The sequence below is a fragment of the Sapajus apella genome, unplaced genomic scaffold (assembly GCF_009761245.1).
Source record: "Sapajus apella isolate SASKATOON/1434 unplaced genomic scaffold, GSC_monkey_1.0 scaffold7, whole genome shotgun sequence".
NCBI lineage: Eukaryota > Metazoa > Chordata > Mammalia > Primates > Cebidae > Sapajus > Sapajus apella.
This window is the reverse complement of record NW_022436947.1, coordinates 13,710,911-13,724,252: the sequence shown is the minus strand read 5'-3', so window position 1 is coordinate 13,724,252 and position 13,342 is coordinate 13,710,911.

Below are 13,342 nucleotides of genomic sequence, written 5' to 3'. Positions count from 1 at the left end.
ACCCAGGAGGCGGAGGTTGCGGTGAGCCAAGATCGTGCCATTGCACTCCAGCCTGGGTAACATGAGTGAAACTCCGTCTCAAAAAAAAAAAAAAAAAAGAGTTTGGAATCCGGAGTCTACTTATTAAGTTCAATAGCTAAAATGGCTTTTACTCACTTTTTTCTAGGTAGGTAGAGGCACACAGCCCTTCAAATCTTCATCTTTCCAAAAAGTCAAGCAGGAAGGCAGAGGTTTTCCAAAGAGAAAACTGAGGCACAGATTGGGATTGCCACAAGTCAGGGGCTGTCCAGAGAGTAAAACTCAAGGTTTAGAAGTCAGTTCCTCATCAGAAGCTACAACTTCTGGCTCCTAATCCTGGGCTCTCTTTCTCTGCTCCCACCCCTGCTTCATGTTTGTATAATTGCCACAAAAACAATGGAAAGAGGAGAGTCAAACAGAGAATGCAAAGGACTGCGTCAAGACAGGATGAAAGAGCTCAAAATATCAGCCAAACCCTAAATCCCTGACAGGACTCAGTTCTCCTAAGTGACCAGAATACAAAGAAGCAGTGGGGATGCAGGTTCAGTATCCAAACCCAAATAATCTCCAAACCTAAGTCATTATGCCTCAACTCACAAACAGAAACCCCATCTCAAAAGCCACACCACACATTCCCAACATTCACATTAAAATGTCTGAAAAAATAACTGGTGCTTGCAAGATGGAAAAACAGGAAAAGGGGTGGAAAGGGCAGGAGGGTGGTAGCTGCAAAGACAGAATGGGAGAGAAGTTGGGTTTGGCCACGCAGAGGCATGGAGACAGCATGAGAGGCAGGGCAGACAATGAGCCTGAGGGTGAGCTACCTGTGTGGAGGAGATGAGGTGGGAGCTTCAGTGGGAGGGCTCAGCTTCTGAGACCCCTGCAGGCTCCAGGGGTGATGATGGTCTGGTCTTAGTAACAGCCTCCACTCTGCTCCTGCTTCAGCCCTGCCAGGGGGTCCAGTGCTACAGAGAGCCCGAGCTCAAGAGCAGAGGGCAGCCTTCTGGGAGTAGCCAATGATGTCACAGGCCATGAGCAGAGGAGAGAGGAGGAGGGAGGTGTGCATGGGCTGACAGACACCAGCCCTGAGGCAGGGCAAACCACAGCCAATGACCCACTATGTCCTTCCGTGAGGAATCCTCAGAGCCCACTTTGTGTCCCTGAAGCAGAGACAGAGCCATTCTCATGCAGGAAAAAGTGCACCCACACAAGGACCAGTACTCCTGAAGGATACGCTGAGCATGGAAAATGGGGAACTTCAGGCTGTGCCCTTAAGGCTTTGAATGCACGGAAGCAAAAAGATGCTTTCCCAAACCACCAACACAGCTTCCCAGCCACAATGCACATGCCTGGGCTTTGGAGTCAACTCCTGAGTCGTGCGTGTTACTGTAAAAGAGAAATGAATGTACAGACTGTTGCCTAATACTGACTGAATTGGCTCCTAGCACTCTAAGACAATGAGAGTGAATGGAGAATAGTGTGTGTCCCCTAGCACCAGCTGTCCCCAGAGAGTGTCCTCACCAATTCTCCAATTGACTCCTTGACTGAGGTGACAACAAGCGTGAATTCTTGCCTGGAAATGGGAGGATCTCGGACTTCAGAACACTGACAATGGGAGTGGTGGTGGAAATGAGCCTCAGCATAGTCAGAGATGCATGTGGGTGTTTATAAGGACGCTTGCAGCAGGATTTTCCTCCTTCCATCTTTAGATGTTATCAGACTCCATTCTGTTAGGGATTTGATGCTTTTAGACTCTACGTCAGTAATGGCACTGTTGTTACCACAAGACACTACAGGTTATCTGGGTCCCTGGTGAGGCGAGAGGCATCAGTAGCTGGCCAGGTGGTAGTGGGATGCTGGAAGTGAGACGCAGCCTCTAGTGCATGGAAGCTTCATTGCCAGCCATCAGGGTCTTGGGCAGATCCCTGGGGGTGTGAAGGTGCTAACATGGAAAACTCTTTGGGTCCATTCCACACCTCAGAGTCTGTGAAGTCATTGCCAAAGTCAGATTGGAAGCAGGCAGGGTGTAGGGCAATAAAACTAGACCCAGAAATCAGAGAATGGAAGACTGCATTTCATTGTAAATGCTTTGAGGTTTTGGGGTGAAAGTGGTTGTTGTCAGTTCAGCTTGATCCTAGGCTTGGGAAATCTTGCTCTCAAAGGCCAAATGTCTCACATAAGTGGGGTTTCCCTTTACCCTGACACTTACTCTTTTCCTCTTCTACCCTCCTCCAGCATCCTCCGGCTGATATTGGGGTACAGGGGAGACTGACTGCAGAGGGTGATTTCAGGACCTCAGGCAGGACAGCATTTGCCCAAGTGCCCTTACAGTCATTCCATCCCAGGGAAGCTGGGGACTGCTGGTCACTCTGCTTAGCCATGCCTGGGTGGGAGGAAGTCCCCAGCAGGGCCTATGGTAGCCCTCCTCTTAGTCCCCCGTCCCTGCCTCATTCCTCCCTGCTAGATGTGCCCCTGCATGTAGGGGCTCAAGTCTCATGTCCTGACCAGCTATTCCTATAGACAGCTGCATGAGGGTGGAGATAGGGGTATCAGGGGGAACAGGGACAAGCCCTGGCAGATGGTGGTGGCAACGATTTACCCCATAAACTACCCTCTCCCTCCGCCTTTATGACGCCCTCTTGGGTCTGAACAAACAGAGGCTTTCTACCCAGAGGTGATGGGGGAGGGAAAAGTGGTAAAGGGCCCTGGCAGGGGGGCCTAGCCAGCCCAAAGGCTCTGCCACTCAGCCCTCTGCCCAGCGCACTAGACTGTTTGAGGAGCAAATATCTGCCTTCACTGTCTGACTCTCTCAACCACCCCCACCAGGTTTGGGGCTAATTGTCCCTCATTAGCTGGGCCCAGGCCCCGGGCTGCCGCCAGCCCCCGCCATCTGCTCACAATTATACATTAACTCAAAGGTCTTGCCACCCGCCAACAGGCTGTGCGCCCCTCTCCGAGGCCAGCCATGGCCATTCCAGCTTGTCCCTCGCCCTGATGTAGAGCCCTGATCGCTAGCTTCTTTCGCCCTTAGGACTCCCTGGTAAAAAGGCCCGTGTCTGTAGGGAAAGTCTTGTCCTTAGGAGAGGCGGCTGGAGTTCCCCTGACTTCCCCAAGGGACCAGAGGGCGAGCCAAGGCCGTGCGTAAAGCTGGAGAAGACTGGGCGCGGCCAGCGCAGAGACACGCTGGCGCTGGTCTGACACCTCGACTCGGGCTCTTGGCACCTGCTGTGGGAGTTGACACCAGCTCTAGGCTGTTTCCATTCCTCTGGTGCATTTTTGTAGGCTATGGGATCCTGGGCCCCTTCTTCTCTTTCTCAGGAAAGCCCCATCTCCTGCCAGCCCTCAGCTTTCCAGAGCGCACGCGCCACTGTCCAAAACCGCTCCGGCGGCCTGTGCCTCCCCCTTTAAAGTCAAAGTGATTTGCTTGCTACAAAAACACGGGAGCTCTTCGAGTTCCCTGAAAATTCTGAACTTGAGACCCTCACGCTAAAGTCGCGCCACACCCCCAAAGCTTTAGGCAGTTACCCTACTCTCCCAGCCCAGCCCCTGTTCTAACACCAGAACTCTCTCTCTGCAAATCCCTGCAATCTCCAGCTCAGCTTCTGGGAGGCTGGCACCCGGCACCCTCCCTCTGAACGCCCCAGGAAGGGAGGAAGGCGCACACCCTCCCTACGGTGACTTTGAACTGGGGGCACAGAAGAGCCCTCCATTTTCCCCTCTTTTTCACCATAAGCCTCTAACCTCTGAGCTCAATTTTGCTTCATATTTCTCTCAGGACTAGAGTAGATGTGGCGGGATGTTGAGTCTGCACTTTCCCAGACTAACTCCCAACGGAGCCGCGTTGTTCAGGGGCTAGAGCTAAGGACCTAAGGAGGCCAGGAGGAAGCCTGTGGGGATGTGAGAGCAGACTGCGCGGAGCCCAGCCCAGAGCTACCGGGACCTGGGCCACCGTGCGCCTTCGGCCGCCCTTGGAGAGTGCCTCCTCGGGTCTGTCTGCGCACCAACCCTGCCAGTGTGGGGAAGGTGCTGCTTCAGGGCTGCGGTGTCCACACGCACACTGGTAACTGGAAACTGGAAACCTGAAGGTCGTCTGTTCTCTGGGATCTGCCAGCTCTGCACTCCCAGAAGCTTCCCTCACCCTGCTGTGCCCCACTTCGCATGGGGTGGAAGATCTGGGGAGGCAGTTGTTGGTTTTTCTTTCATTTTCTTTCTCTTTTCTTTCTTTTTTTGTTTTTAAGACCTCTATGGTTTGATTCTGGGATGTTTGTTTTTAAGTAAACATTATTTCAATGAAGCTTATTTTTTAGGACAGTTTAGATTTACAGAGACACTTCAAAGATAGTACAGACAGTTCCCATATGCCCCACACGGAATTCCCTTTTTTATTAACGTCTTACATTGGTACGGTACATTTGTTATAAATAATAAACTAATGTTAAATATGTTGTTGTTATTTAAAGCCCACACTGTCTTCAGATTTTCTCCGTTTTACCCGAATATTCTTTCTCTATTCCAGGATTCCATTCAGGAGCCCACTTTCCATTAACCCTCATGTCTGGGACTCCTCTTGGCTGTGACAGTTTCTCGGACTTTGCTTGTTTTTGATGAAGTGGGCAGTTTTAAGGAGTCAGGTATTTTGTGGAATGTCCCTTGATGGGGATCTAATGCTTTTCTCATGATTTGGCTGGGGTTATGGACTTGGGAAAAGAAGACTAAAGAGGTAAAGTACCATTTTCATCACATCATATGAAAGGTACCTACTGTCAACATGATGTATCTATTCCTGTTAATGGTGACCTTGAGCACCTGGCTAGGGTGATGTTTTTCAGATCTGTCCACTAACATTACTATGCTCCCCTTTTCTTTTTTTTTCTTTTCATTTTTGGAGACAGAGTCTCACTCTGTTGCCCAGGCTGGAGTGCAGTGGTGCAATCTCAGCTCACTGCAACCTCTGCCTCCTGGGTTCAAGCAATTCCCTGCCTCAGCCTCCCGAGTAGCTGGGATTACAGGCACCCACCACCACGCCCAGCTAATTTTTGTATTTTTAGTAGAGACGAGGTTTCACCATCTTGGCCAGACTGGTCTTGAACTCCTGACCTCGTGATCCACCTGCCTGGGCCTCCCAAAGTGCTGGGATTACAGGCATGAGCCACCGCACCAGCTCTATGCTCTCTTTTTCTAATGGTACTTTGCTGAAGGAAGTCATTGTGCACAACTCACACTTAAGGAGTGAGGAGTTATACTCCACTTATTTCAGAGTGGAGTATCTGCATAAATCATTTGGATTTCTTCTGCTGGGGAGAAATTTTTTTCTCCCATTTATTTATTTATATTGGTATAGACTTATTATAAGGAAATGTATTTTATTTTGGGTGTTATAATACAACCTACTACTTTATTTTGTTGATCTAATTATTCCAGCTATGATCATTGGGAACCCTTTCAATTGACTCCTGTGTCCTTTGGCATACCCTCATTACTGTAGGGTTGGAGTTGTTTGTTTCTTGAATTTTGGGGTTTTGGGGGATTTTTTTATGTCTTTACTATCTGCAACTGCAAGATGCTCCAGGTTATCTTGTATATTCCCTGCCCCAGTCCTAGCATCAACCATTTCTCCAAGGAGCCCTGGTTCCTTTTATTGAAGAATGGTAATGAGAAACCAAGATTTCAACCACAGTTATGCTTGTGGCTACTGGGGTATTCTTGTTTTATTGTATGGATGTATCACAGTTTATCCATTCACCTACTGAAGAACACCTTGGTTGCTTCCAAGTTCTGGCAATTATAAATAACAGTAGCTTGTTGTGACTGTTCTCTTGGCTGACAGAGCAAATAAATGGGTATATGTGTATACTGACCCATGTATATACACATGTCTTTAATACTTCTATATGCAACCACTTGTATCTAAATTAAACTAGAGTTCATACTGCTGTCTCCAACTCTAATCCATTATTACATGGGTCATTCTGGTTTCCACCCTGCTTATCTGTAAGCTCCCACTGCAGCAGTGAGAAACCTGGCTCCCACAATCCACCATCTATTTACTTCATTGTCCAATCCCAGTATACATTATTGTGGCATCTGAATTGCGAACACAGACCATATAGAAAAATGAAACAACTTCATCCACTGTAATCCAATGCTTTTGCACGATTTATTTTACCTTTAATTTTACAAACTCTGTTCATTTTAAAGTTACTTAAATCAGTAGCTTTACCCCCTCTCCCTTCGGTTAGGTGGTTTTGTATATTTGTAAAACAGTTAGATTATTTTCTCACATTCTACATTCTATTTTAGGATCCTCTGACCTTCGACATGACTTTTAAAAATTTGCACACATTAAGGTTCACTCTGCTGTAAAGTTCTATAGTTTTTGACAAATGCATAATGTTATGTATCCACAACTATAGTATCATACGGAATAGTTTCACCATTGTTAAGAAAACCTGGTGTTTCACCTGGTAGCCATTGATCTTTTTACCATTGCCGATTTTGTTTCTCTTTTCCAGAATGTCATATAATGGAATTAGAGAGTGTATAGCACTTCCAGACTGGCTTCTTTCATTTAGCAATATGTGTTTTTGTTTTTTGGTGTTCTTGTTTTTTTTTTTTTTTTTTTTGAGGCGGAGTCTCTCTGTCACCCAGGCTGGAGTGCAGCGGAGTGATCTCCGCCCACTGCAACCTCCATCTCCCGGATTCAAGCGATTCTCCTGCCTCAGCCTCCAGAGTAGCTGGGATGACAGGTGCCTGCCACCACATCCAGCTAATTTTTTGTATTTTTAATAGAGACAGGGTTTCACTGTGTTAGCCAGGATGGTCTCGATCTCCCGACCTCGTGATCTGCCTGCCTTAGCCTCCCAAAGTGCTGGGATTACAGACTTGAGCCACCAGCCTGGGTGACAGAATAAGACTCTGTCTCAAAAAAAAAAATAGAAAAAAGAAAAGAAAATGGGCTGTATAAAAATTTAGAGAGAATTGTCATATTCATAATATCTAGTCTCCCTATCCAAGGCAATATGTATTTTTAATAGACTTCATGTTTTTAGAGCAGTTTTAGGTTCACAGCAAAATTGAGTGCAAGGTGCAGAGATTTCCCACATACCCTTTGTCCCACACGTGTATAACTCTCCCTGTTATCAGCATTCCCAACCAAAGTGGCACATTTGTTACAACTGATGAACCTACGCTGTGGGATTTTTGTAGGTTTCTTTATCAAATTGAGGAAGTTCTCCTCTATTCCTAGTTTGTTGAGCATTTTTATCATAAGTGGGTATTGGATTTTACTAAATGCTTTTTCTACGTCAGCTGATATGATTACATGATTTTTTTTCTTCTTATAGCTTGTTGATGTGGTGGCTTACATTGAATGGTTTTTAATGTTGAACCAGCTTTGCAAACCTGAAATAAATCCCACTTGGTCATGATGTATAATTCTTTTTATACAGTGTTGGATTTGATGTGCTAATATTTTGTTGAGAATTTTTGCATCTAGGTTCATGAGCAATATTAGTCTGTGTTTTCCTTTCTTGCAATGTCTTTATTTCTTGGTACTAGGGTAATACTGGCCTCATAAAATAAGTGAGGAAGTGTTTCCTCAGTTAGCCAACTTTGAGGATGAGGATTTACCAAGCAGATGTAACTCAGGCTGAGAGACGCACGAAGTTCATCTCCTGTACCGGCATCTAGGACAGTATGGCTCAATAATTAACAGTGGGAATTCTAGAGCCATCAAACCTCAGTGCCTATGCTAGCCCTGCTATGCCATCTGCATGATCTTGGATCAGTTAACTGTTAATTCAACAAATAATTATTGAACATGTGCCAGACACTGGGATAACAGTAGTGAAGAAAAAGGACAGAAATCTCTGCCTTCTTGGAGCCTACATCCTTTTCCTAAGCTTACATTTTAAAACTTTCTGTGCTTCATTTTTCTGCATCTATAAAATGAAAATGACAATGGTAGCCACATCATATAATTGTGAATATTATGTAAATTAACATATGTAGAACATTCTATATGTGTTTGATATTATTACTATTAATACTATTATTGTGCACCAACAGTTGATGTTATTATCTATTGACTGAGTTCAGTAGTTACAGTCTAGGAGACTCCCAGGCCATCCTCCCTGCTCTAACTCTGTGCTCCTCTGCCTCTCTGCTTCTTCAGTTGGCCTTCTTGATCTTTAGCCTATTATAAGAAACTCCTTCTCTGACCTAGATTTATTTTGCCTAGGAGATAGCTGAGTGGCTATCTTTTTGTTGCTTTTGAGAAATACCAAAAATTGACCAGGCGTGGTGGCTCATGCCCATAATCCCAGCATTTTAAGAGTCTATGGCGGAAGGATTGTTTGAGGGCAGGAGTTAGAGACCAGCCTGGGCAACACAGTTTTCTTGGTGGAGATCCCCATCTCTGCCAAGAAAGAAAGAAGAGAGAGAGAGGCGGGGCGGGGGGGAGAGAGAGAGAAAATAAAAGAAGAGAAAGAAAACACCACTAACAAAACCCTTCATAATTGTAACACCAGCCTGGCAGACTGGCTGCATTAGCATCACCTGGGACTAGTTAGAAATGCCATAGAAGCTTGACCCATCAGAAAGAAAGATTTAAGCATTAGCCTCCTGTCTCCTTGCCAGTGTACTTGCAGCAAAGCTTTTTAAAAAATGGCTGTGCACAGTGGCTCATGCCTGTAATCCCAGCATTTTAGGAGGCCGAGGCAGGAGGATCATTGAGCCCAGGAGTTCAAGACCAGCCTGGGCAACATAGTGAGACCCCATCTCTACAAAAGTTAGCTAGGACTTGTGGCACATACATGTAGTACCAGCTCCCCTCCCAAGGAGGCTGAGGAGGGAGGATTGCTTGAGCCTGGGAAGTCGACGTTACAGTGAGCAATGCACCACTGAACTCTAGCCTGAATGACAGAGCAAGATCCCGTCTCTAAAAAAATAAAGAGAAAAGAAAAATACCCAAACTTTTGCATTTTTTAAAGGGAAGGGGATAAGGAGCATAAGTCACCAATAGTCCAGGTCTTTGCCTGTGTGCTGTCTGAAGGTTGTGGAGCCTTGGCCTGGCCTAGGTTAGAGTTGGGGGTGGGGGGCACTATATTTTCTCCAGCCATCACTGAAAATCAGGCTGTGTCAAGCCCGACAACCTATGGAAAACTCAGTACTCCAGCTTGGGTAACTTTCCACTGCTTAGTAAGACCCAGAGTAAATAGGAAAGAAAATTCACTCCCTGATGATAAAGGTCCTACCTCTGTCCCAGGAATTCAGAGGCTTTCACCTTTACTGTGCCCACAAAGGCCCCCAAAGCAACACCTACTCAGCCCAACAAAAGCATTGCACTACCCAGAGAACAAGCTGTGTAAAGAGAGGTGATGATAAATTCTCATCACTGTCTTCGCCTTGGCATCATTAAATACAATAACCAGACTTGAAACGAACCATTGTCTCAGGTTTCATTATCAGTCCAGCTGGCATCTCCTCCACTGCTAATCCTCACTCTCCCAATTCCCCTTCACTCAGGTGGACCTGGTCCTCAGGTCCACTTCTTGGTTCTGGACCAAAACAGCTCTTACTCTCTGAAGTCTCCGCTACCCGAAATCGATGATGTTAGCCCTCCCTGGCCTGCTCCACATTTCTCTCTCTCTCTCTCTTTTTCCGGAAGACAGCTCAATATTAATGTTTAGAGGAAACTTCTTTTTACTCTCTGATTTTACTGGCTTCTCCCACTCTCCAGGATTTAGACCTTTCATGGCAACTTTTTCTTTACCCTCTATGCTGGTTTCTCTTCAGCATTCCATTTTTATAACTGAATGCATAATTATAATTGTCTTAACCAGTGTTTGGAAAGAAAGCTCCATAGAGCTGCTTGATCTCAGACACCTGGGTAAGTCACCTGGGGTCCTGGCAGATCCCTGCCAGGTCAGCACCGGGGCTCCCCCTGCAGCCTGCCCAGTGCTCTGCATTTGTAAGGACAGCTGAGAGTAATTGTCCACAACCCAGGCTCCCTTCATTGCCACATCTCCCTGAAAGCCTCGGCAGTGTGACTGGAAGAGGAGACAGCACCAAAAGGGCAGGAGGATGTGGAGACTTGGGAAAGAGATGGCTGCAGCCAGTGTTCTGAAGTCCCAGTTCCCCTCCAGCACTGGATCTCCGGACTGCCCTGCCCTGCCCTGCACTGGTACCTGACTTTCTTTAGGGATGGAACTGAAAAAAAAAACAGGCTCTGTAACCCAACAGAGTCCGATTCTCTGGGTGTGGGAGGAAGCTGGGTCTGGGAATGGAATGCTTCTTTTTTTCTTGAAAAAAATGAGGAATTTATTTTAAAACAACTGATTAAAAGATCAATCAAATTAGCTAACATAATTGTCCAAAGGTGCTCATCTTTTTTTTGGGTGGGGGGGTGGGGATGGAGTCTCGCTCTGTCGCCCAGGCTGAAGTGCAATGGTGCGATCTCAGCTCACTGCAACCTCCACCTCCCGGGTTCAAGCAATTCTCCTGCCTCAGTCTCCCAAGTAGCTGGGACTACAAGCATGCACCACCAGACCTGGCTAATTGTTTTGTAGTTGTAGTAGAGATGGGGTTTCACCATGTTGGCCAGGCTGGCCAGTTAGGTTGAACTCCTAACCTCAAGTGATCTACCCGCCTCAGCCTCCCAAAGCGTTGGGATTACAGGCGTGAGCCACTGCGCCCTGCCCAAAGGTGCTAATCTTAGTAACTCAGAAGGAATAACAATTATGTTGGATCAGTAATAAAGAATGCTAATTTTCACTTGAGCCCAGGAGTTTGAGACCAGCCTGGGCAACCTAGGGAGACCCCATCTCTACACAAAATACAAAAAATTAGACAAAAAAAAAAAAAAAGAAAAGAAACAAAACAAACACAAAAATTAGCTGAGAGTGTTGGTGCACACCTTAGTACCAGCTCCTTGGGAGGCTGAGGTAAGAGAATCACCACAGCCTGGGAGGTCAAGGCTACAGTGAGCTGGAATGGCATCACAGCACTCCAGCCTGGATGACAGAATGACAACCTGTCTCAAAATAATAATAACAATAATAATTTTATTTCTGGAATTTTCTTTTCTTCTCTTTTCTTTTTAGTTGTGGTAAAATATACATAACATAAAACTTGCCATTTTAATCATTTTTACATGTACAATTCATTGCCATTAAGTGCATTCACGATGTTGTACAACCATCACCAACATCCATCTCCAGACACTCTGTACCCATTGAATAACTCCCAACCCTTCCTCCCCTCAGCCCTTCCTAAACTCTATCCTACTCTCTGTCTCTGTAAATTTGCCTATTCTAGGTACCCCATATGCATGAAACCATACAATATGTGTCCTTTTGTGTGAGGCATATTTCACTTCACACGATGTTCTTGAGAATAGATTTCATATGCATGCTTTCTCTTCCCTCCTCCTTATCACCCTTGCCTCAGTAAAAAACGAAAGCTGCTTTTGGAGCTTTTGGTAGAGCCTTAGGCAATAATGAAGATGTCAGTCTATGAAGATGAAGGATCAAGTAAAGCAAGTGTGCAAAGGTGTCAGTCTATGAAGAACAGGCTCCTTTTTTTTTCTTTTTTTTTTTACTTTGAGGCAGGGTCTTGCTCTGTCACACAGTCTCGAGTGCAATGGCCTGATCTTGGCTCACTGCAGCCGCAACCTCCTGGACTCAAACGATCCTTAGCCTACTTAGCTGGGACTACAGGCTCACACCACCACACCAGGCTAATATTTTGATTTTTGGTACAGATGGGGTCTCAACTATGTTGCATAGGTTGGCCTCAAACTCCTGAGCTCAAGCGATTCTCCCACCTCAGCCTCCTGAAGTTCTGGGATTACAGGCATGAGCCACCACATCCAGCCAGAGTTTATATATCTTGAGATCTGGCAGAGCCCCACATAAGACAGAAGACATGGCAAGAGAAATTCATCAGCCCACAAAGATACCAAGCAATTCAAACAAGAAATGGCAGCTTGCCTCTCTCCCCATGTTTCTTCTCGCCAAACCTGGGCTGGAGTTGCCCCAAACACCCCAGCAGGGGAATTCCCACAAGCGAGTGCCCAAGCCACCCTGAGATGGGGCTGGTTGGGATTCCAAAGAAAGAAGCACTAAACGCCAGGGTGATGAGTCCAACACATCTATTAGGGGAACTTTGATACAGAGTGACCTACAGCAATGCTTGCGGTGGACAGTGAGAGAAAAGGGAAGGTCTACCTGGGTACGTCCACAGCGAGGGCAACAGGGCATGGAATCTATTTGAGGAATTTGGCTCAGGGCTGGGGCCAGTTTCTTTCAGTGTTTTGAGTAACAACCTCAATACCTTTGTTAGTGCCTGGCCCCTTTGTTAGTTCAAGGCCCCAGGCTGGGTTCAAGCCTGCTGGGGAAAACCTATAGCTGGTTGGATCACAGAGTAGTCAAGATACTCTGTGATTTTTGGTCTGGACACAGAAAGAAAGTGGAGGTAACTAGGGTACCCAGCACCTCAGATGCTTGAATTTCTCTGAACTGAAGGGTGAGACTCCCTGAGCTCTGATCCGGTTAGCGAGGCAATAAAGAGCGGCAAAACAGAGGAATTAGGTGCCAGGGTAAGTCCTGCCTCCCAGTTCTTTCTCTCCCAATCCAGTCTCGTTTTTTAGAACACATTAAAGCTGTAATCTTAAAAATTCATGGAGTAGGAGACAAAGGGAGAAAGTTTGAGGTAGGAGGAAGGAGCGTGTGGGAGGGGAAAGGAGAAAAAGAAGGCAGGGCAACTCCCTCTTTAGGACTTGTGGCTGCTTCAGTCCTGCCTATCCAGAGACAGTGGGAAGACACCATTGTCAAGTGTGTGGAGGGGAGGACATTGCCTGGAAAAACAGAGATTAGGCCAAACTCTGCTACTTCTTTTTGCTGTGAAACCTCAGCTTTCTATGAATAAACTAACACTAGTTCGTCTTTCTCTTTTCATCAAAGGGAATTATATTCATTTGCTATATAACTGCCTAACAAAGTGCTACAAACTGTGACTTAAACTACATACATTTATATTGCCTCACAGTTCTGGGGGCTAGAAGCCTGAGATCCAGATGTTGGCAGGGCCATGCTTCCTCTGAAAGCACGAGGGAAGGATCTGCTCCAGGCCTTTCTACCTTTCTGCTAGCTTCTGGTGGTTCCTTGGCTTGTGTCAGCATAACTCAGATCCTCATGTGGTGTTTTCCCTCTGCGTGTGTGTGTGTGTGCGTGCGCATGTGTGTGTGCGTGTGTGTGCATGTGTGCATGTGTGTGTGTGTGTGGTGTGTATCTCCTCACTACATCTCTGCATTCTCATTCTGTTC